Source organism: Camelus ferus, chromosome 5, assembly GCF_009834535.1.
Source record: "Camelus ferus isolate YT-003-E chromosome 5, BCGSAC_Cfer_1.0, whole genome shotgun sequence".
Lineage (NCBI taxonomy): Eukaryota > Metazoa > Chordata > Mammalia > Artiodactyla > Camelidae > Camelus > Camelus ferus.
This window is the reverse complement of record NC_045700.1, coordinates 33,178,884-33,203,034: the sequence shown is the minus strand read 5'-3', so window position 1 is coordinate 33,203,034 and position 24,151 is coordinate 33,178,884. Positions and strand designations below refer to the sequence as shown.

The 24,151-nt window shown below is 32.6% G+C and overlaps 1 long non-coding RNA gene across 1 annotated transcript in view; it reads left to right on the top strand.

The window, feature by feature from the left end:
• Positions 1–24,151, top strand: part of LOC116663628 — a 124,098-nt gene that overhangs the window by 25,143 nt on the left and 74,804 nt on the right. The window contains exons 3-4 of the long non-coding RNA XR_004319864.1: positions 14,298–14,391; positions 14,810–14,951. This is a non-coding gene — a long non-coding RNA (uncharacterized LOC116663628). The remainder of the gene's footprint in view (positions 1–14,297; positions 14,392–14,809; positions 14,952–24,151) is intronic.

Sequence of the window (24,151 nt, the reverse complement as noted above, 5' to 3'; positions counted from 1 at the left end):
TTTAATGTTATAATTCCCAAACAAGTGTTTATTATATGAATATTTAGTTCAGTATTATTCTTTATATTTCGTATAAGAATTATATTTCATATAAGAATTACATAGTTTGATACATATGAATTATACATAATAAAATTATTTTTGAAAACAAAATAATAAAAAACAATTTGTAAAGACCTTAATCTGAAGATAAAAAAATCTGATATTATTCTATGATAAAATGAATATAGACATACTCTAACTGGATATATTCTTTAACTCTTGTTATTTAAAGACAGAAAAATTATACAAACTTAATGAAAGTAAAAATAAAAGTAACAAAAAAATACCAAAATCATGATGCTATGAGCCTTTTCCTGTGTAACCGAATTTATTAGGCAATAATACAAATAGTTCTACTATTGTATAGGATTTCTATCTCTAATTAAGTTATTTTCACATGTAAAAACTATGAAAAGACATTATAAGCTAGGTAATGTCTTAGAAACTATATTCTTGGCTTTTTGGTGGGTAATGGGAAACACCGTAAATTACTGTAATGTAGTTACCAATTTACATTTGCAGTCTTGGCCTGATGATTGCTAGATAATGGATTGGCAACCTAAATTTTATTTTATCTTATTTTGAAATCCATCTAGATTGAAGATTTCTTTCAGGGATTCTCTCTAGTTAGTCTCTAGTCTCTCTTATACCATATTCTGTGCTTTCAGATTCACTCTGGTTTGACTATTAAATACAAAGTAAGCATGGTTTCCAATTTGGAAAGCAAATCTGTGGAATAAGAGTTTATCAGCCAACCAATAAGAAGTTACATCCCCCTCATGAGGAAGGAAAACATAGCTTTACCTAGGGCCAGTATGGAAGCAAATGAAGCAATATCACAATCAAAGTCACCATATTCACTAAGTAAATAAATTCTTGGTATGTATTGTATTTAGAATTAATTTGCCAATAGAATAGTACACTTAACAGTCTAATGACTCCAGGATTTAAAATTTTTTTATTGAGATATAGGTGATGTACAATATTATGTTAGTTTCAGGTGTACTAAAAAATGATTTGAGAATTGCATATATCATAAAATAATCACCATGGTAAATCTGGTAACCGTTTGATTCTATACAAAGTTATTACAATATTACTGACCTTATTCTATATTACATCCCTGTGACTTATTTGTTGTATAACTGGTATTTTGTAGCTCTTAATCCCCATTACTGACCACCCTTCACCCTTCTGGCAACCACATGTTTGTTCTGTGTACCTATGAATCTGTTTTCTTTTTGTTTTGCTTGTTTGCTTATTTGTTTTGTTTCTTGGATTCCACATATAAGTGAGATTATATAGTATTTGTCTTTCTCTGGCTGACTTATTTCACTTGGCACAATCCATCCATCCATGTTGTTGCAAATGGCAAGATTTCATTATTTTAATGGCTGAATAATTTCCCATTGTGTGTGTGTGTATGTGTATGTATATATATATGTGTGTATGTGTGTGTGTGTGTGTATCTCTCACATCTTCTTTATCCATTCATCTTTCAATGGACAGTGCACACTTAGGTTGTTTCCGTATCTTGGCTGTTGTAAATAATACTTCAACAAACATTGGATTTTCTATCTATTTTCAAATTAGTGACTTTGTTTTCCTTGGGTAAATACCCAGAAGTGAAATTGCTGAATCATTTTTATTTTTCTATTTTTTATCTTTTGAGGAAACTCTGTACTGTTTTTCATAGTGAATGACCCAATTTTCATTCCCACCAATAGTGCAAGGGGATTCCCTTTACTCCACATCCTTACCAACACTTATTTGTTGTCTTTTTGATGATAGCCATTCTGACAGGTCGAGGTGGTGTCTCATTTTGGTTTTGAATTGCGTTTCCCTAATAATTAATAATGCTGAGCATCTTTTCATGTGTCTGTTGGCCATTTGTATATCTTTGAAAAAATGTCTCCTCACGTCCTCTGCACTTTTTAAAATTTGGTTGTTTGTTCATTTTGACATTGAGTTGAATGAGTTCTTTGTATATTTTGGATATTAACCCCTTATCAGATATATCATTTGCAAATATCTTCACCCACTCAATAAATTGCCTTTTGAATTTATTGTAAGTTTTCCTCACAGTGCAAAAACTTTTAGTTTAGTCCCATTTTTTTTATTATTATTTTTATTTCCCTTGTCTTAGGAGACATGCCAAAAAAAAAAAAAAAAAAAACTGCTGAGACCTATGTCAAGGAGCATGCTGCCTATGTTTTCTTCTAGGAGTTTTATGGTTTCAGGCTTTACCTTCAAGTCTTTAAATAATTTTGGATTCATTTCTTGTATGGTTGAGAAAGTAATCTAGTTTAATTCTTTTGCATGTGACTGTAAATTTTTTTTTCCAATTTGGATTCATTTCTTTTCCTTATATGATTTCTGTGGCTAGAACTTCCAATACTATGTTGAATAAAAGTGGTGAGACTTGACATCCCTATATTTTCCTGATCTTAGAGAAAATGCTTTCATCTTTTCAGCATTGGTGATGAAATGTTTTTTAATGTTGTATGTTGTTCATAAATAGCCTTTATTACGTTGAGGTATATTTCTTCTATACCCAGTTTGTTGAGCGTTTTGTCATGAATTAATGTAGAATTTTGTCAAGTGTTTTTTTTTTTCATTAATTGAGATAATCATATGATTTTTATTCTTTAATTTGTTAATATAGTATATTGATCTATCTTTGCACTCCAGGGATAAATCCCACTTGATCATGGTGTATGATCCTTTTAATGTATTATTGACTTGAGTTTGCTAATATTTTGTTCAGGATTTCTACATCAAATTTCAGCAGTGATATTGGCCTGTAATTTTCTTTTTTGTGGTGTCTTTGTCTATTTTTGTTAGCAGGGGGAATGCTGGCCAGCTAAAATGAGTGTCCCTTCCTCTGCAATTTTTTGGAATAGTTTGAGAAGGATAGGTGATAATTATGTAAATGCTTGGAAGAATTTATCTGTGAAACTGTCTGGTCTTGGGCATATTTTAATTTTTAATTTTTTTTCTTTATGCTAAATAATTTCTTCAGATTTGTCTTCCAGTTAATGAATTCTCTCTTCACCTGTGTCTAACCCTTGCAATGAGTTTTAAATTTCTATCTCCATACTTTTATATTTAAAAACTCTGTTTCTTCACAAAAGTGCCTCTTGTTTTAATTTTAGAGGTGCATTCTTATTTTCACATGCATTCTAATGTGTTTTTTTTAAATCTTTTTAATCATTTAAAGAAGACTATTAGTTCTATGATCTATGTGTATTTTAAGGATATAGGAGTGAACTAAAGGGAGTCCTGGCCTTATGGAACTATCCTTTTAGTGTAAAATTTAAGTTGTTTCCATTACGTATTGTCTTTCTGTTCTCTAAAATTAAGGCTAATGGTGATGTAAGCCCATTATGGTGGCTCATTTATATCAAAAATTTTAATTTTCTATATTTTGAATAGTAGCTTTTAAAATTAATTGTCTATCATTTTAAATATTATCTCTACACTTTTATCTCATTTCATGTTCCAGAATAACCTACACTTCATCAATCGTAGGATGGTATCTCTGAAGATGTAGAGACATTTCAGTCTTGATATAAATTTTCAAGGTTAATCTATTGTCTTCATTTTCCATAATAATAATCTATATTTCATATTCCCAACCCACTTGTTTAAGTTAGGTGTAAGGATATAGATAGATAGATAGATAGATAGATAGATAGATAGATAGATAGATAGATATAGATACAGATATTTTTTTTTTAGAGTATTTGTTTTTTTCCCAGAATTGTATAAATGTAGTTTGGAATTTTTTAAGTAAGTGCTATTTTCTTCCAGAATGTCAAAGTTATTGTAAGGGGGTGATCTCAACCCTGTGTAAGCTGTATATTATGAGAACTTAATGTCTCTAGACTGCTTTTAAAGAAGGAAGAGTACTATAAACTGAATTGTGTCTCCCACTCCCCAATTCAGATGTTGAAATACTAACCCCCAATGTGTCTATATTTAGAAATAGTCTTTAAAGAGGTAAATAAGGTTAAATGAGGTTATAAGGGTAGGATGCTAATCTGATAGAACTGATTTTTTTTATAAGAAGATAAATAGACACCAGAGATTTATTTCTCTCCACTTGTGGACAAGTAAGAGGTCATGTGAGCATACAGCAAGATGTCAGCTGCCCCCAGGCTGAGAGAAGAGGCCTTGGCATCTTGTCAGCACCTTGATGTTAGATTTTCCAGCTTCAAGAATTGTGAGAAATGCATTTCTGTTGTTTAAACCACCCAGCAAGTAGTATTTTTTTTTATGACAACTCAAGGGGACTAGTATAAAGAGGAAAGAGGGAGGTATTTTAGTTGTTCTTGAGTGAAGGAGGATGATTACCATATAAAATAATTTCAGTGTAGAGGAGGGGGAAAACACTGAAATGATTCTTCCTCTTTACATATCTGCATCTAGGAAATAATTGAAAGTTGCCCTTCAAAATGTCCCTGAAACAAAGAAGCTATAGTCAAACTATGTGAGGAAGTCTGTACCTGGTAACTGCAAAAACTACACAAGGGGGTTACTAAATCTTTGGGAAGATTCCAGAGGGTGTGAATGGGAGAATCAGCTGAGCACTAGTAATGAGTTTCAAGGTATCAGGATATTTTAAGTGGACACTCAAGTCTGCTAGATAAGGGGACACTTAAAAATCCAGTAAATAATTTTTAAAATGTCCACATCCTAATCCTAAGAGATTCTTACCGTATATGGCAAAAGCAATTCTGCAGATATGATTCAGTTTGTAAACCTTGAGATAAGAAATCTAGTCTGAATTATCCAGCTGGGCCCAATCTAATCAAATGAGTCCTTAAAATGGAGAATCATCCTCATCTGTAGTCAGAGAAAGAGACGTGGTGACAGAAGTTCTTTGAAGGTGAAGGATGGGGGACACAAGCAACAGAATGGCGATGGCCTCTAGAAGCTGGAAACGTGAAGGAAACTGATACTCCCCTTGAGACTGCAGAAGAGAAGGCAGCTGTGCTGAACTTCGATCTTATTGTGATCCATGTTGGAATTCTATATTAGAAAACCGTAAGATAATTTTTGTCACTTCAGCCAGCAGGTTTGTGGTAATTTTTTAGGGCAGCAAGAGAAAACTAATCCAAATTTGTCCTACAAATTTAGACCAGAACATATGAAATAAAGACACAAGAACATAGCATAAATATTCCAAAACTTGACATAGCACACAAAGAAAATATTAGTCCAACTACACTTAGTAATATAAGGACACTGAATACTAAAATATCTATTTGTATGTAATTCACAATATGTACAAGAATATAACTGTGTGTTACACAAAAATTATTAATGATCGTAATATTGAAAAAGCTTTTACACAACCACCAACATGAGAAAAATGTTTTATGTGTGCAGGTAATTAATAAAAGAAGAAATACTGAGGTTCAGATGATATATATGCAAAAAGTATTCAAAGGAATGTATCCGAACTTTACACTGAGATATGTTTTATCACCTCAAATTAAATAATTTTAAGAAAAAGGCTTCTTGTACCTAGTGAAGTATGAACAAGTTAGAAAGCAAACTCATGCACCCCAGATGGAGTGTAAAATGCAGCATTACCAGTCCAGAGGAAAATTTGGAAGTATATACTAGAGTCTTTAAAATATCTCTATCTTACTGGCTGATTTCAATTAAGGAAAAAAATTGCAATATATGTTATAGTATTTCCAATTTTAGAAATGATCAAATTTTGTGACAACATCTATTTATGGATATTCTCACCAAAATATAATGTATAATAGCTAGAATTATATTTCTATGGGCAAACAATATCATATTGGTTAAATGCACTGTGGAAAGTCTACAAAGGATTACTATGCAACCAAAAAGTTATTACATTATAAAAAGCTTTAAAACCTTGGGAAATTCCAGCTATATATTTTTATCAAAAACCCATAGAATTTGTCCCACAGTTAATAAGAATCAGGAAGATATGCATGTACTGTACAAATATACAATATTCTATTCTCCTACATAGATAGTCCCTCTTCCATTCAGGGATTCTACCTGATCTTATTTTCCATACTATGTTGTTCAGCTCTTTCCCTTCTTCCCTTTTTCTCTTCCAAGATGAAATTCTCCTTCCCATTTTTTCCTCAGTCCATTCCCTTACTTTCTCTTCAGCATCTTCCTTCCTACCTCCCTTCCTTCCTCCTTCCTTCCTTCCTTCCCTGCTTCCTTCCTCCTTCTCTTCCTCCCTCCCTTCCTCTCTCCTTCTGTTCCCAAAGTAAACTATTGGGTAAAATTTCGAACAAGCTTTTTATTCCTCTAATTTTTAAGTGCAGAATGTTTCAACCCTCCTTTATTTTCTGCTTTCTCCTTCAAGAACTTTGCCTTTTATTAATATAGAATCGTTCAGGGAAATTTCTCCCACAAAGAGCCAACCTATTTGATGTAAATTACACACTTTTCTAAATATAAAAGGCAGATGCAGTATCAGGTTTTTTGTAAAACATTTGGTAGCATATTTTTCTTATTGCTTCTACATAGAAAACTATGCAAAAGCAAAAGTTACCAATGCAAAGAGATAATTATCTATAAAGATGTTCATCATAGTGTTGTTTATAATACATTTTAAAAATATGAAGTAATCTAAATGTTCTTCACAATTAGTAGGTGCATTTTATACCTTGCTATATTCATATTGCATAGATTATAATGTATATTATATTATATACAATTATATATAACAATATATCAGTGTGGGATAAATAAATGCACATTACCAGTATTTATAACATGGTATTTACATATATTTATATATAGATCTTCCTCAACCTACAATAGGATTACATCCCAATAAACCTATTGTAAGTTGAAAATAATAGTAAGTCAAGAATGAGTTTAATACACCTAGCCTACTGAATATCATAGCTGAGCCCAGCCTACTTTAAACATGCTCAGAACACTTACATTAAGCTATAGTTGGGCAGAACCATCTAATGCAGGCAAAGCCTGTTTTATAATAAGTGTTGCTTATTTCATGTACTTTACTGAATACTATACTGAACATGAAAAGCTGAACGGTTGTATGTGTATGGCTTGTTTATCCTGATGATTGTGTAGCTGAGTGGTTGCTGTGGCAGCTGGCCAGCATCACAAGAGGGTATCATCCTGCACATCATTAGTCCAGGAAAAGATCAAAAATCACAATGTGAAGTGCAGTTTCCACTGAAGTGTGTTACTTTCACAGCATCGTAATTTGGGGACTGTCTGTAAATGCTATACCAGAGAAGCTAGAAGACATTGCTTCAGAGAGTTCAGATTCCATTTATAGTTCAGCTCCTGAAGTTAAGGCCTGAGCATAAGGTGTCTGCCACAGATAGTGTACAACTTATGGACTGAAACAAGCAAGCAGAGAAAATCATTAACCTTCCAGAGTTATTGTCTGGTTAAAGCAAACATGAGCAGTAAATAAGGAAAAGGAATTAGCTTTAGTGCTGGAACTAACTTGGTGTTACCTGTAAATGAAATTTCAAAAGCGTCAGATGAAGGCAGGTGGAGTCCTGCTCTGGCAGTATGATGGCCTGTCCTCCTTTCAATGAGTATATGTGCAAGCCAACATCCAAGTTCTCTAATTACAGTAGACTTGTAGCTATGTATGTTTTTATGGACATGAAAAATATATTGCCCTATTTTTCTAATTTTTTCCTTAAAGCAGGAAGACTTTCTTGCTTTAGTTGTAAAGAAGAAGGAACACATGTTGAAGTAACTGATCTGTTTTCTCTTTCATTGTTCATTGCTACTGAGCTTGTAATTCTTTTCAGCTGACTAAATCAGACGCCTCCAAAACAAACAGAAAACAAAACAACTACAAAACACTGGCATGAGTTAGTTCAAACAGATCAATCGGTTGGTCTGGAATAGAACCTGAGAGTTTCTAAAGTTTCTAATATTGAACATACAACCCAGGTAATTATTATCATGTCAAGTTTGAAAAACATTAAATTAGTTTAATAAGCTAACTTACATCTACTATGTAATTGAGACTAGCTGTTCTGGAAAAAGTAGTTTCCAAATTTGGAGGAAAGTTGAGGTAGGTAATTTTGGGTCACATGGGATAGAACTGAGAAACTGGGAAGCAACATGAGCACATAAGGTACTTGAACATAAAGAAAACGATGCTTTGAAGTGAAAAGTGGTGCAGAATAGATATATATATGTACCAAAAAATGTCTTTGCATTTTAATTTTTTTCTTAGGATGATCTAGGCATCCTTTTAATCCCCTCTTACCCTTCCCTGTATATAACATCCAGATTTCAAACCAGCACTGTAGGATTTATAAATTAGCCCCATTTTGGTTGAAATAATTTACTGCAGGACATCCTGGTCTTATCTACAATTATAAAATTATCTGAGTAAAGTACCTCCTAATGTTCAGAAAGTTCTTTCATCAACATCTGAAGCACAGCCAAGTTTAAAAGTTGGTACCACTTACAACTGTATTTTTACTGTGTTCACACACACACACATATAATCTTAATCACAAGTGTCATAAAACGACATGATGTGTGACAGTATTTCCCTGTCATTTCCCTGATAGGCGGTGAAATTATTTGGGTTTAATATCTCTTTAAACTTTACATTTACCCAAGGGATGTAATAGCTGATTGTATAGTGCTGTAAGGCAAAATGACTAAATTAGAAAGATGTTAACAGGGTGCTGTAAAATCTAGCAGAAATTTCCAAATTTGGACTTACCACATAAAAGCATAACAAGCTAAAAAAAATTCTGAGTATCTTAGGACCTGTCAACAACCTATTAAATGAGCTTAATTCTTTGCTGAAAGAAATATAAAGTGTGTTCAATTTAGATTTCTAAATCATGCAAGGCAAAATCATGTATTAAACTGTTGTTTATCAATGTTTATGCCAGTTTATATTAAAAAATTTAAAATGTCCATATAACTTTAATGAAGTAATTTGTACTTGTATTTCATCCTAAGGAAACAGAATAGGCAAATGTGACTTTACAAATGTTCTTTGTAACAAATTAACAATAACAAAAATATCGTAAATATATGACAGTTCACCATTTCCACTAGTCCACTATAAACTAATTTTATATTTAATTTAATTCACTACATTATAAAATGATTCTGTACATATATTTATTGGTTCCCCCAAATTGTAGGCAATTAATTACAACACAGTGGTGATTCCATTTCTAGGCCTTTGCTCATATTTTTAGTTCTGACGTTGTATCTGACTTTAAACACTTAGTAACCTCCTGCTACTCTCAGTTTTACTAATAATATAGTAATAAAACTAGTGTCAACTTTTTGTACTTACTTAATATTAGGTACTACTTGAATAATTTTAAAAGAAGAATCATAGTTCATTTGATCAGAAAGTTTTTTTTAAATGATTTATAATTATAAAATTTTCTTCTCGAGTTCTCTATTTGTAGCAAAGAGTTTACTTTTTCACTAATTATCAGTACAATGCTCTTCTTCTTACATATTGTTTTTTACAGTAAGAAATCTGTAAGAGAAATATATTATTTTCTTTGGGGTTGATTCATGGAAATGATGAAAATGGCCTTTATTGCCTTCTATCCTCTCTTTCTCTCTCTCTCTTCCTCTCTTTCTCTCTGTGTGTGTATATATATATATATATGTGTGTGTGTGTGAACACATACATATGTTTATTTATTTCGAATGTCATTTGTATTGTTCAATTTACCTCTATCTCTAATGTTATTGAAATAAAGTGTCAATTTGTTCAAAATTACCACATCCCTAAGTTATTTTCAAACAGCTTAATGGTACTCATTTCTGTGATAGTTTCTGTTATCACTTTTTTTCCTCTTCAGGTTAGATTTCTTGTTCTGATGCAATCTTACTTGCTCTTTCAGTTAATCTTTAAAATTTCAATTTCCTCAAAATAAAACTTTTCAGTTTATTTGTAGCTTCTCAATTTTCTTCCTGACTTACTTATTCTAGTTCCTTAGCCTACCATTTCCTTTCCCTCTTTTTTAATAATCAAAAGTATCAAAAAATATTATCTTGATTTGGTGTTGAAATACCCCTTTTTCCATAAAATTTTCTCATCTCTCTTTAATACTCAAAATTTCTACTCCAAAATTCCCTTCTCTCTTTTCTCTCTCTTTCTCCCTCTCTCTCTCTCTCTCTCTCTCTCTCTCTCTCACACACACACACACACACACACACACACAAACACACACCCTTCTATGCTTCTCATTAGGAATTATGTGCTTCATTCTGTAATATTCTGATCAGTTTTCATCATCTGATTCTGAGCAGTTTCCACCATCTGTCATCTTGAAAGAAAGATAGTTGCCTGTCTATTGTGAAAATGATTCTATTTTTGCTCAGTCACACTGAGACAGATACAAGCTGTGTTATTACTTCAGTTTACCATATGAGGATTGTAATGATTAAGCAATTTTTTTTCTGGTGTCATAACTTGCTGATAACAGAGCTGAAGTGAAAACATAATTCTTATTATTCTTAACTCAGTGACCATCCCCTTATACTTTTTTTAAACTAATACAATAGTTTAAAATTTGCCATGGTATCCTGAACAAACCATATAACTTCTCTAGTTTCATTTCGCTATCTGTGAAGTGTGGTGGCATTACATCCCCTTAAAAACACCTACACCAAATAGAGTGATGTTTTACATATTGTACTGAGACCTCCATCAGTTCACTCTGGTTGGTTAACTGGAAGGACTCACATGACTCCATGGGGTGAGCTCTCTAATGGCTGTAAGAAAAGTAAAGTGTACAGCACAGCAGGAGAAAGAAAGAACAGGCAATCACAGAAAGGCTGGAGAACTTCCAGGTACAGCCCTTCAAGATCCTTCTCAGCCTCAAAAGATGTGCATCAGGTTCAGATTATGAAACACCAAGATCTGTGTGAGGTCCTCAGTTTCAGGGGAACCCAAGCACACCAAGGACTTTTTGCCCACTTATCATACAGCTAAAACCAGGCTTGGTAACTATTTACATCAATTACAAGACATTCGCTTATATATCCTGAAAGAATGGAGAGATGCCGGTGCCCCCTGAAGAGTTTAAAGCTTTAAAAGGAATATTATAAATCACTAGTTAGTGTTATTATGTTTTTGACTAAGGGTCAGTACCAGACTTCCAGTTGTCCCTAGAAATAAGCATAGATTTGCTTCTTTCCCACTCCTACCCCCAATACTATCAGTCTCACATATAATTATTATTGCTAATGATGAGTACTAAAAACCTTTGTGGTAAAGACATTTCATAGACATTAAGGGTTTTGGAAGTATAAAAAAGAGAAGACGTGGTATTAGATGGGACTAGAGATGGAGCATGACTCACAGGATAGTATGTAGGTTTATTTGGTTCACTATTAAAAACGGGGCTGGGAGAATATAAATACACATCTTTATCCTGCTTCAGCTGTGCTGAAAAGTAGTAAAGAAATGAAAACAAATTTCCAGAGTTTCTCTTCATTTCAACAAAAATTTTATCCCCAAACTGAAATTACTTTGGAGAGAAAATAAGAACAGAAGGATATAATTTTGAACCAGTAGACTAGTCAAACTGATAAGGAAAGATCAGAATATGCTGACCATCTATGTATGTAGACAAATAGAATAATTTAAATAAATACTTAGCTGAACTTGAATCCCAGAAGAGGAAATTCCAGGATGCCTAAAGAGAAGAGTGGCCTAAAGGAAGAGATCTGCATATTTTAAAGCTCTTGAGAGTTTTTGCTTCTGGTTGTTTTTGAGAATCCAGGCTATAATGCCTCTACTGGGAGAAGAATCCAATAGCCCTGGTTTGGTGTTTTGGGGGAGGAAAATTGAGTTACTTGTATAAAGCTGTACATCAGGTATCAAAGAAAAATATTAGTCTTCAATTTGAAGAAAGATGCTTTGTGTGGAGCAGGGTAAATACAAATATGCCAAGGGCATAAAGCACTCATCTCATACTGTTATGAATTTTAATAAGCCACCAGCTCAGAAACTAACACATGGTGTGCACTCAACAAGATTTAGGGTTCCTGTCTGACCTAGGCACTGGCTATGGACACAGGACAATTAACTGTTATCCCAGGGGCAGCTATTATCTTTGATATTAAGAAAAGGAGGAAAAGAATGAAAAATTAAAACAAATTGAAATGAACAATAGAAACTAACATACATATCTTATTTGCCAGGTGTTATTAAATTAACTATTTAAAAATAACTGAATAATTTTATACATTTAAGGAGTGATTTAAAAGTCAATATTCATATCAGCAATGAACAAGCAGAACTGGAAATTAAAAACACAATATTATTTACATTAATATTCCCCAAACTGAAATATTTAGGTATTTCACAAAATAGACACAAAATTTGTACAAGATCTATATGAGGAAAATTGTAAAGCTGTGATGGAAGAAATCACAGAATTAGATAAATGAAGAGATGTTCCATGTTCATGATAGGAAAACTCAGTACTGTCAGAATTTCAGTTCTTCCCAGCTTGATCTATAGATTCCCACACTCTCAATCAGAATTCCAGCAAGTTATGTTGCGGTGTTAAAAAAACTGATTCTCAAGTTTATGTGGAGAGGCAACAAAATAATGGAGGAGGGGAACAAAGTTGGAATACTGATACTACCTGACGTGAGGTCATATTATAAAGCTGCAGTAATCAAGGCAGTTTAGTGCTGGTGAAAGGACACACTAACAGAACAATAGAAATGAGTAGAGAGCTCATAGAGGAGAAACAAAAATGAAGCAAGAAAAAAGTAAATGTCTGTCAGAAAAGGAAGGAATTGAATTTTTATACTCTATGCACTACCAGTTATCTTGCTAAAAAATCCTCTTTTAAAAAACAATTGTTAAATCTCTATGCAATTAGTAGAAAATATGGTATATGTGAGTATTCTTCAAACTTAGATCCTAGAGACTGTAAATAGGATGTTAGAGTCATCACTTTTTAAATAATTATTGTCTATCAATGAAGAAAACCGTTCTTAGCATTAACTTTTCTGCACAATATTTTTGACATAAAATAAATTTAAAAAATAGTTATTGTGAATAAATTTGCAATGTTTTTGTTTTTATGTAGCAATGGAAGACAGCCAATCTTGAAAAGCGGCAATACCAGAGCCTTAGTGGGAACAAAGATAAAAAACTGGAAAACTCATGTCACTTTACATACAACTAGAGGAACTTGTAATATGTAAAAGAAGTTAGTATTATGGGGAAGAAAAAACCCCTAGAGAAATGGGTTCAAACATCTCATTGTAGAAGATCCTTGTGGCAGGGAAAACTGATTCACAGCTCCTCCAAAGTTGTTGCTTTTTTCCTGCTGTCTTAGCTTTTCAGAGTGAAGTATTGCCTGATAGAGAGTCTGTCAACCTTGAAGTATCTATCCTCCCAATTTGCTTGGTCCTATTTGTCTTCTGGACCATTTGCCTAGTGAAGATTCCTGGGTGCCAGTACCAATGTCTCATTTTCTAACATTTTCGGCTGTATCAACCTGAACCTGGGTAAGTGCAGATCTCCAACAAGTGCAGATCTCCTGGGTAAATTGTGCCTGTCGTAGAGAAAATAGCAACAGTTTTGGCTTATAGATCCAACTCAACCAGACCCTGAAGGTTCTGGAACCTCTCACCACTATCAGACTCCCGTGAAGCATCTTACTTGATATAAAGCGTTTCTAACGGCTACTTGGAGAAGACAGGTAACCAACATTAAAAAAAAAATGGAATTTTGACCAGTGAGAGACAGGAGACAGGAAGGGACCAGCAATGGCTGTTATGAAGCATGAGGCTCCATATGGCCACTGCAGGAGTATCTCCTGTTAGTACTGAGCTAAGTTTTCTTGGAAAGCCTTGACTTACCAGTTCAAGTGCCACCTTGGGTTAGTTTTTCATTTCTTTGTTATCCTTTCCATTTTCCTTATTTTTATTGCCCTGGGATTGAAATATCTTTCTTCTCCTCTCTCTTTGCTCAAAATGTCAACATGTAAATTTTGCCTTAAGCTGGAAGAGCCTCGCTATGACAAGGTGTCAGATTTTTCAGTGGGTAAGGACAACTAAATGACTAATGTAAATATGTAACATGTGCCATAAGTTGCCAGTTTTGTTGTATATTAGTAAGAGTGACTCATTAAAGTGGCCTGCAGCCAATAGTGTTTTGAAAATGTGTAAATTTAGTCGTTTCTTTATTTAATAACCTTAAGTATATTGCTTTTTTTTTTCTTCCTTAGAGCATCCACGGAGACTAGCATATCTGAAATACATCATGAAAACAACATTTTGAGATGTAAAATGGTAGAAAACTCAAATTCCCACAGAATCCAGGTAGGTAATATAAATAAGTCAAACAACCCGGCAGTGTACTGTACTAAACTGGAGAGTGCTTGCCTAGCTGAACTGGAGCACCTTCAGAAGACAGGTGGTTCATGGGAATGTGGGTTCTGTGTTTCAGAATAATCCAGACATCTAGATTTGTTTAAAAAAATATAAAATCTCCTAATGTTACAAGTATTGACACCAGATTCTAACATTTAAAAGTCACTGCATGGTTCGAAGAAAATATGCCTATAAGCTGGGCCAGAGCCAATGGTTTGTGACAATGGTGAGATTATCATTAGAGTCTCTGACCAGTTGACTGTGTTCTAGACATTGAAGGCTGAAGGAAAAAAGGATTCAGAGAAACATTTCTTGCTTTCAAGAAGTTCACAAAAAGCAATAATATTTCTTACCATTTTATGTCTAGTTTGCGGTGGAATACACAATGAATTTTCCCAGTGCATCCCAGAATGGAAGTCTATCTTAAAGGAGAATTTGATATCCTTGTTCAGTCTGAAGACACAAGTCTATAGTAGGTGAATTCTACTTCATGGTGTATTAAACCACTCGTAAGTTATTTACTCCTTTTTATCCTTCCATTCTGAACTTAGTGTAAGGATTAAGGCAAATGTTAATAATTATATTTTTTAACCTAGATATGCTTCTTTTTTGCAATTGAAGTAAATCCTTAGGTCCATTTCACAGAAATAATTTTCTTTGGAGTTGAGTTAAAAAGTTCATTTTCACTAACTGTTACAACCTAGAGAAGTTTAACAAAGGTAATGAGATGATTATTGATAATGCCTCTAAAATTCAGCCACATGTGATGTAATGATATATAAGCAACACTACAATTAAGTTATAGGACTTTTGTAAGTGACTATGCTGTCAGCTCATTCATGAATTCATTATCATTACAACTAAAATATTTAGTGAAGCAATAAAATGAGCATTGTGCGTTCACTAAATATCAGTCTAACATGGTTGACAGCGGTATGAGTAGTGTGGTTGGCAGAATTCTAAAATGACCCTCTTGATCTCCACCCTGTGATGTTACTGTCATGATTATGTTACATAGAAAAAGAGATTTTGCAGAGATGATTGAGGTTATTAATATGTTGACATTAAGATAATGCAGTTATCCCAGGAGAGCTGACTGAATCACATGGGCTTTTTAAAAGCAGAGAGTTTTCTCAGGCTGTCAGCAAAAGAGAAAAAGAGATCAGAAGATTGAAAAGGGTTTGTGTAAGGGAAATTCTCTGTGGCTGAGATAAAGGGGGCCTCATAGAGGCTTTTTGGACCTAAGAGTCATTCCTGGCTGCCAGCCAGCGAGAAAATGGAGACTATACTGCAGTCATAAGGGAACTGAATTCTGCTAATAATAATAATAAGGAATGAAAGAAAGGAGATATTTATCTTATATTTATTTTTCTTGTCTTATTACCTAAGTAGGAGCATCAGTTAAACACTGAATGTAATTGAACTGAATTGGCAATCTGTGGCATCATTGTCTTGCTTCTCATTTTAACAAGGATGTTTCTGAGTTTCACCATTCTCTAGCATGATTGCTGTAGGTTTCTGTTAAATAAACATTACTAGGTTAAGAAAGTTCCTTTCTTTCTTAGATTTCTAGTAGGATTTTTTTTTCTTTTTCTTTATTTTCTAGAAGAATGTTTCATAGCTAAGAATTTTTTATTCTTTAAAAGCTTATAAAATTTACCTGTAAAACTCTTTGTGCCTAGTGTCTTGTTGAGGGGAAGTTTAAGTCACTAACTACATTTATTAGTATAATTTTCATTATATTTCCCATTTCTTTGTTAGTCAATTTTTTGAAAGTTATATATTTTTAGAAAAATATCTGTTACATGTGAGTTTTCAAAGTTATCTTCATAGAATTGTTCTTGGTACTTTCTTATTAAAAAAAGATATTTCAGGAACTTTTGGTTCCAGCTTCTAAATGTAAAGAGCTTGGAAATTATCACTTCTGTTATTACAACAAAAAGTAAATTTAGTAAACTGAAAATTAATGACTTTTCTTGGAGGAAAAAAAAATAAGAAATACAGCATACTTCTCTTAAGAAATCATGCAATTCAGAATAGAGTGAAGTGAAATACTTCAAGTATTTAAAAAATCTCACCAACCTGGAATTAACAAGAGATAAATTATAAAAACAAACAAACAAACAAACAAAAAAACAACTCAGATTTAGTTCTTCATTGCCACTGCAACTAGAAGCAAATGTTACTGTTTCCTGGTTTGATGCTGAGTGAATAGGTGAGAGCTGGCAATTCATTCAGGATAGTTCATATGCAATCAGTAGACACAATGCCTTATGTGACAGCTCTTCACTTAGTTTAATTTACTGTGACTCACATATATTAATATCCCCATAAGCTCCCTGGTGTCCCATTTCTGGCAGTGTGGGTCTCATTTTCTCTATATGGGATCCTCTTGTGAAATATTTGGAAACTCTATCATAGAAAGCATCAGAAGGGAAGGATGCTGCTTGGAGGAGTAGTTTTTTATATGGCTGACCAGGTAATTTGTTACTCATAGGGTGATTAAAAACACACAGTTTGGATAAATTGTTTCAACATTTATTGTAAAATGTATAATAGGATATTATGTTGAAAATAAGGCCATTAAATGAATGTAATATCATTTGCTTTTCTTACTGTGTTTAATTCCTAGACTTCAAAAAATTTATTAAATTCATACCATGTGTAAGCACAGTGGTACATGTTTTAGAGATTCAAAGTGAATTGTAAGAAATTCTATTTTCAACAGTATGATTAAATAGATACCTCCCTGCTAAAAACTATGAATGCTTGATAAACTATAGTCATCTATTTATACATTTACTTATTTACATTAGGCCGGATCATGAATTTTATTCTGTGCAATAGATTGTATTGCATTAATATTGTTATTTGTTTCTGATGTTCAATTAAGATCAGATTTGTTCAATAGGCAGATTTGGCTCTTGTGTCCTTTTGACTTGTCCCCTTTCAATTTCTCATTGAAGACAGTACAAGACATTTCAGATTTACTGTTAACTTCCATATTCCAGCTCTGGAATCAGCTTTTTCTTCAAAAATACCTGACAACCTTTAGTGGAAAATGGTATTTAGACACCAAGATCAGGGTGATAGGTGTGCTCATCGATACCTGTGTCATTGCTTCTAGGCCCTCTTAAGTGGGCATATGACATACACAGTAACATTTTCACATCCATCCATTTATTTTTTTCTCTTTCCTATAAAACATGAGTTCATACTGATATTTTAAATTTCCAAAAGTGAGAAACTGGACTCTTGTTACTGTCAATATGTTTACTTACTTACTCAAGCCTAGAATATATAGAAAGTAGTTTCAAAATTACTAAGTCATATGACTACAAAAAAGGAATTTGATCTTTGTTTACTGTTCTTACTTTGTAGGATACATAAATCTTAAGCATTCAGTTCAATGAGTTTTCCCAAAAGTAAACATTCATGTAATTCCATCCCTATCAAGATATAGAATATTTTTATGGCCTCAGAGGGTTTTCTTGGGCACCTTTCCAGTTGTTATCCTCTCATTCCAAGCTAATTTCATGAATTTCTTTTCATTCATATACCACAATCTGCTTATCCATTCTCCTGTTGGTGAGCATTTAATATTGCCAATTTTTGCCTTTATGAGCAAAGTTTCTACAGCTATTTTAGTTTTTGTGAACACATATTTTTATTTCTCTTGGATAAATACCTAGGGGTGGAATTATAGAGATTATATCATAGGTATATATTTAATTTTATAAGAAACTGCCAAATTTCCTGTAACTTATTATTCTAATTTACATTCCCATTATCAATTTATGAGCATTCCAATTGCCCCATATTCTTCCTTGCATTTGATGGTATCTTTTAAAATTTTATCCATTATAATTTGTGAGATTTGGAATCTCATTATGTTTATAATTTTTGTTTCCCTAATTTACCAATAATACTAATTACTCCTCATCTGCTTGTATGTCTGTTCATATGGCTTTTGTGTAAGGGTCTATTCAAATATCTTGTTTTTTATTTTTAAATCCATCATTGAGATACAGGGTTTTTAAAATGTATATAGTCTGGGTACAATTTTTTCATCAGACATATGCTTCACAAATTTTTCAGAGTATTTTGATTAAAAAAAGGTTAAAATTTTGATAAACTCTATTTTATATGCTTTTCTCTTTGAGAAATATTATTTCTGTATCCTTTCTAAGAAATTTTTGCCCATCCTTTGGCTAAAAATATTTTCCCATGTTTTACTGTAGAATTTCATTTTGATTTTGTTTAAGCCAAATTTGTACTACCTCAAATTTATTTTTAAGCATTGTCTAAGGTAGGAGTTGAAGTTTATTTTTTGTTTCCATATAAGATACCCAATTATTCTTGCAAAGTTCTTGAAAATAACTTATATCCTTCTTTGGATTCCTTTAACATCTTTGTCAAATCGATTGACTATATAAATGTTGGGTTATCTCTGGACTCTATGTAGAGATTTCTTAATTATTGTAGCTTTATTATATTATATTAAGACTTACAGTCAGATAATGTGTCTCTTACTTTGCTCTTTTAATCTCTGTTATTGTTTTGTTCACTTTCATTTTTTCCATTTTCCACATGAATGCTAGAATCAACTTATCAATTTCTACTTAAAAAATGCATTATCCTAATGACTGATTATTGATGTTGAATATCTTATGTGCTTATTTGCTATGCATATGGTTCTTTAATACATGTCTTTTAGAATATTTTTCTCATTTCTAATAGGATTTTTTTTAATTATTGGATTCTGAGCAATTCATACGTTTTAGACACAAGTCATTTAACAGATATGTGACTGTAAATATTTTCTCTTAGTCTATAAATTGTCTTTTTATTTTATTAATAGATCACTCACTAAACATTCTTTATATTTTTGATAAAGTCCAATTTGTCATTTTTTAATGGATATTGTTTCTGGTGTCATATATACAAACTTTTTGTCATAACCAAGAATATGAAGGTTTTCTCCAAAATTTTCTTCTAAAATATTTTTAGTTATATATTTTGTATTTGCCTCTATGACATTTTTGAATTCATATTGTATATGGTAAGAGGTATGGGTTCAGGTCCTTTTTTGCCCTCTTAGGGATATCAAATTTTTCCAGCCTTGTTTCATTCAAAGCTGTCTTTTATCCATTGAATTGCCTTTACACTTTTGTTAAAAATCAATTGACCACATTTGTGTGTGTGTGTCTGTGTGTGTATGTTTAGTTTATTAATATGGTGAATTACATTGAGTTATATTTGAATATTGAATCAGCCTTGCATTCTTGGGATAAACTACTTGGTTGTGATATATTATGATTTTTATATATTATTAAATTTGATTTGCTGGTGTTTGGTTGATAAGATTTGCATCTATGCTTCTTAGTGATAGTGGCCTATAGTTTTCTTTTCTTGCAAAGTCTTTGTCTAGTGCTGATATCAGAGATGAGACTAATACTGGATTCATAAAATAATTTTTGAAGAGCTTTTTTCTCAGTTTTCCAGAAAAGATTGTGTAGAATTGTATTTTCTTACTTGGTTGTCTGGGAAAATTTGTCAGTGAGATCATCTGGGCTTGAAGTTTTCTTTGTTGGAAGGTTCTTAAACAGTAATTTATTTTAAAAAAAAATAGAGAGGACTATTTAGGTATTTGTTTCTTTTTGAGTGAGTTTTGTTCATTTATGTCTTTCAAGGAATTGGTCTCTTTACTTTTAAGTTGCCAAATTTACAGACAAAGCATTATTTGTAATACTTAACCTTGCAATGCCTAAGTTCGTAGTGATGTTCTCCTTTTTCATTTTTGATGATGGTAATATTGCTTTTTCTCATTTTTCATTGTCAGCAAGGCTAGAGATATGTCAATGTTGCGAATATTTGAACATCTAATAATTTTTATTTTTAAGGTTTTTTCTAGTAATTTTTAGTTGATTAATGAGCATTTTAGATAATACATTGTAAAATCTTTCTTCTTTATATTCTTTTGAAGTGTATTATTTCTTAACTGCTGTGCAGTTAACTTGGTTAACTCGAACTCAAGTCTCATCTACTTAAAAAAATGTGAAAACTCTGCTTAGTTTTCAGCTTTACAGCAATGGCATTTCACCTTGAAATCTTCCTCATTCACGTACAGATTAGGGAGAAAACAAGGATTTAGGTGGCATTTATGTATATAGCCTTTATGGCTTCTCCTTCTGTAGCTATCTCCTTCCTGAGATTTCTTCCTATGTTTACCATCCAATAAATAAAAATCATAGAACGTGACCATAAACAGTAAGAAATGTAAGAAAAGTCCAGAAAATATCCTAATGAGCATATTCTAAGTAATTTTTCACTGGACAAAAGAGATACAATTTACTTACTATTGAAACATAATGGATTGATTATTAAGTATAGGAAAGCTGAATTCTAGATCTGTCCCTACCACAAGTACGGTTTTAGAATAATCACTTAAATATTTGAACTCAATTTGTAGAATAGGGATAATAATACCCTTTCTCTCTCCCTCATGGAGTTATTGTGAAAATCAATCAAATAGTGTTATACTTAAAAACACTTTCTAAAACTGCTAAGCAATATATAAATATTATTTTTATTTGCAGATATAGATATAGTCATTTCTTACATATTTCTTTATATTGTGTTATTTTATTATCTTTTTAGTTAATATTTCCTACTCTATTTTCCATTGTCTCACATAGGGGAAAACTGAGCCAGAACCAAATTCCCGATTAGTTAGGGAAGTTATCTTGAACATCCTAACCAGCAGTCCCTCCAATGACAGCAAATTCAGCAGAGGAACTATATAACTAACCTTCAGATTTGTGAGGAATAGTAATTTGTTAATGTTTTAAGCCACTAAATTTTGAGAATGTCCTGTTACAAAATAGATAACGGATAACATTTTAAAATAATAGCTAACACCTTGGCAATATATTATTGTTTTCCCCTGTTTGTAGTTTTGACCACATTATGACTAATGCAAAACTTTTTATATACTAAATAAAACTTGGACAGTGTTCATTCCATTGTTGGTTCTCAGTTAAATAATGTAAATTAGTAATGATTGAATAATAATCAGCAGTAGATATCCAATTCTGCTTATATATTTTCAGCTTTAGTCCTGCAGATAAAATAACTATTTCTATTTCCTCTTTCAAGAGGAGTAAAGGTCATTGTCAGTGTACAGATTTTTACTCTACATAAAAGATTTGTGCTTTGGGTTCCCTCATATATGATGCTCTGATCTCAATCTTGATTGTACTCTATCTTTACTGGACTTAGTGTAACCAAAGTATTTCTTAGATAAGTATCTAGTGTTATGTTGGCTTTATATCATCACAGATGTTTGGGGTGAGAGGAGCCAGAATTGAATAAGAAGCAATACTTTAAATCAAGGGAGTTTAAAAAAAAAAGTTAACTTTACAGATTTATTGGTATTATTGCTCTATTTAGATTCAATATTGATATTATAATAACCAGTGTATTTTATAATAAAGAGAAAAGATTACAGGAAAACATTTATGTGGTTTGGGGAATAGAAATATCTTCGAATGTTAGTAGGTATAATTCTTAAGGAATAACCCTCTAGCCAGAGATTTCTTGTTTGTAGAAAAGTGTTTCAGCCTCCTAGACTTTCCCTGAGTATCAAAGGGCAGATTCAACCAGTTACTAATTAGAGGAGTGAGGGAATATAGAAACAAAGGCAAGGCAGTCAAGAAACAATAGTGCAACAATGGGGCAGGGTCCTGCTTTCTCCTCAAGGGAAATATATAACAAGCTGATACATCTCTCTTGAGTTCTTCCATGGGAACTAAGGCAGTGGAGGTGATAACTTCAGGCTGAGCACAAGCACTTGGACCCCAGATTGGTTGGAAGCAGAAAGCTGACGATTGAGATTCTTGTAACACCAGCCCATTACCTTACCAACAACCAGAGGAAGGTTACAGACCCAGCAGACCACTCGCCAAATTTTGTCTATAGAAACTGTTCCTTGACACAACATTGTAAATCAATTATACATCAATAACAACAAAAACAGAACAAAACAAAAACAGAACAAAACAAAAACTCTTCCCTGAAAACCGTCGGAGAGTTTGGGTCTTTTGAGCACAAGTCGTTCTCCTTGCATGGCCCTTGCAATAAACTTTTCCCTGCTCCAAACTCTGACTTTTCGATTTGTTTGGCCTCACTATGCATCAGGCAGGCAAACCTGAGTTAGACAACAGGATTACCTTTGCTACATTTTCAAAGACCAGTTATTTCAGTCTATTTCTGGGCTGTCTATTCTGTTTCATTGAACTATTTGTCTATTCTTTAGCCAATACCACACCATCCTGCTTACTGTAGGTCTTGGGAAATCGGTAGCATCAGTCTTCTAACTTTATTCATCTTCAGTATTGTATTGACTTCCTGGGTGTTTTACATCCCATACAACCATTTGTCTTAGGATAGGTCTTCTTTCATTGCCCATCTCTGCCCCACCTCCTCAAAAAATTGACTTTAATATGTCAAAATTTTTAAATATAGTGATACTTGTAGCACTCTTTTTTAACCTTCAGTTTTTCTCAGTTCATTATTATTTCCTCGTTTGTTTTGGTCTATTTCAGGTATTCCACTTTCACTTAAATTAGTTTTTAAAGAAGGACTTGAAATTTTTTCTGACTCTCACTCTCTTTTCCTGTTCTTTCTTCCCCTCATAGCCTTGTTTATTTTTTTCTCAATGTTCTTGGAAATGAGGCCCTAGATAAGCAAATCTTTAACACTTTTTAAATAACATCAAAGTGTTGTAAAGGTCATAAACATTAGAAGAACGTAGGAAGGAAAAAATAGATGCCATCATTGAACATTACAGATGAAAGCATTTCCCTTTATTTCAAAATTTCAAGTAACCGTTTAGTCTTTTTTCAGAATTCTAGTCAATTTATTGAAATGTGGAAAATGTAATTTTTCTGAAAAATTCAGAATTCATTATAGCTTTCATTTCAATTGCTATTATATTAATTCTGTCAACAGGAAGACCTTTATTAAAATGGAACATTTCTTGAAACATGTTTTCAGAATAGAAATTCTGAATTATCAAATTATATTTATTGCTATAAATTGATTTAGAAAAAATTAAATGCATAAACTAGGTTCCATAAGCTCACTGTAGTAAATTTTGCTTTTATATTTTTGCAATTAAAATTTGCTTTATGGCTACTACAGACAGCAGTCAGTGAATCTCAGTTTCATCAAACTGGAGGTTGGCAGTTCTTCGAGTAGGGGATTGTATTTAGAAATTTCTTCATCTTGTGAACTGACAGCGTACAAGCTGATTGGCCTTCAGGCCTGGGATCTTGGGTCAGGCCATTGATAAAGTTCAGTGGCTATGAAATAGGTCACCGATGGCTATTTATAATTTATTTTCTGATAATTTTATCATGCACATGTACTCAGAGGCCATGGGTTGCAGTTCGTAAATTGAAACAAATGAATAAAAATATGTAAAACTAATTCTGTCAATTTTCAAAGCACTAAGATATTTGTTATAGTCATTTAAATTAGTATGACTTTATGCATTAACTCTAAAGCTGAGGTGGACAATAGCGAAATATCATCCTGTGTGTGCTCCTTTATGAATTTTCAGATATGAGCATTTGTAAAAATGACATTGATAAAGAATTATAAAAGTCAATAGAAAATATAAAGAGTAACTCTTTCATGTGCATCT